This window comes from Dipodomys merriami, unplaced genomic scaffold (assembly GCF_024711535.1).
Source record: "Dipodomys merriami isolate MVZ:Mamm:240054 unplaced genomic scaffold, mDipMer1.0.p SCAF_1560, whole genome shotgun sequence".
NCBI lineage: Eukaryota > Metazoa > Chordata > Mammalia > Rodentia > Heteromyidae > Dipodomys > Dipodomys merriami.
In genome coordinates this window covers 53428-54884 of record NW_027202894.1, presented here as the reverse complement: position 1 = coordinate 54884, position 1457 = coordinate 53428, and the positions used below count along the sequence as shown (strand labels likewise).

Genomic DNA, 1457 nt, shown 5'->3' with positions numbered 1-1457 from the left:
CCTGTCTTTGGGTTCATTTCCCTTAATATCATCTTATCTGCTCATATGCACATAGCTTTTGAATTATTCTGCTTATCCCAGACATATATTAGTTATTGAAAATAAGGGAAACCACGGGACCTATGTTTCTTTGGACTTGGCTTACTTCACTTAATAAAATTTTTCCAAGACTTTCCAATTCCTAACAAATTGGGTGATACCATTCTTTCTGATGGAGGCATAGAATTCTGTTGTGTATGTACACCCATATTTTCTTGATCCATTCATCTACTGAGGGGCATCAGGGTTGGCTCTATATCAGCTATTGTAAATAATGCTGCAGTAAACATAGCTGTGCTGGTAGTTTTAGTATGGTCTTGTTTGTGATCATTTGGGTAAATGCCCAAAAGTGGGATTGCTGGGTCATAGGAAAGCTTTATATGGAGTCTTTTGAAGAGCCTCCATACTGCTTTCCAAAGTGGTTGAACAAGTTTACATACCCACCAAGAATGCAGTAGAGTTCCCTGTGGCCACATACTCTCCAGCATCTGTTGTTGCAAAAATATGGAACATTTCACTAATTTGCATGTCAACCTTGCTCAGGGGCCATGCTAATCTTCTCTGTATTGTTCCAATTTTAGCGTATTTGCTGCCTAATTGAGCACAGAACATTTTTTATATATAAAGTGTAATTGATTTTCTTAAACTAGACAATTCAAAAAAAAAGTAAGTTCAAAAGAATTCTTGTGAAATTTTAGAACCATGTATTTCTTCTTCTTCTTCTTCTTCTTCTTCTTCTTCTTCTTCTTCTTCTTCTTCTTCTTCTTCTTCTTCTTCTTCTTCTTCTTCTTCTTCTTCTTCTTCTTCTTCTTTTTTAGCAATACAACAAACTGTTAAAACCATGTATTTCTTACATAAGCACACATTTAAGAATAAAGTCAAGATTGGCATGTCAAAAACAAAATAATTCCAGATATTTGTTGTTCAAGAGATGTATAAGAGGAGAAATTCATTTATTCTATACAAGGCACCTGTCATAATGAACACTGCAGCAAGTGTTAAGGTTTGTTAAGTTTTAAATGTATTTAATTTTGGGAATTTGCATATATATGCCAAAATTAGGACTGTTTGGCTGGTCATAAACTTTTCTATAAAGTATTTAAGGCTTATGGTAGCAGACATATGGTACTAATTATGTACCTTTCAGAGTTTATACAAACATTACCAATAAGAAATTGCAAAGTCTTTGAGTAAAGAAGCAGAGTGAAGAGTTAAGACTTTGTTAACCATATAGTTTCTTTAAATTTTTAGGGCTTCCTTACTTAACATGTTAGTGAGGAACAAATGATGATATAAGCCATATATAAATGATGAGATGAGCCATAAAAAGTAATCTTAGTGGTAATTTTAAAGACTACTCATAGCCTATAAAACTCTTTTTGAGGGGCTGGGAAGGTGGCTCAGTGGTAAAGCGCTTG

At 34.0% G+C, this 1457-nt stretch overlaps 1 non-coding gene across 1 annotated transcript; it reads right to left on the bottom strand.

Annotated features, from left to right (window-relative positions):
- Nucleotides 1-537: 537 nt before the first annotated feature.
- LOC138827534 (U6 spliceosomal RNA) lies at nucleotides 538-644 on the bottom strand. Its single transcript, XR_011372113.1, has one exon. It is a non-coding gene; the product is annotated as a U6 spliceosomal RNA (small nuclear RNA).
- Nucleotides 645-1457: the final 813 nt, after the last annotated feature.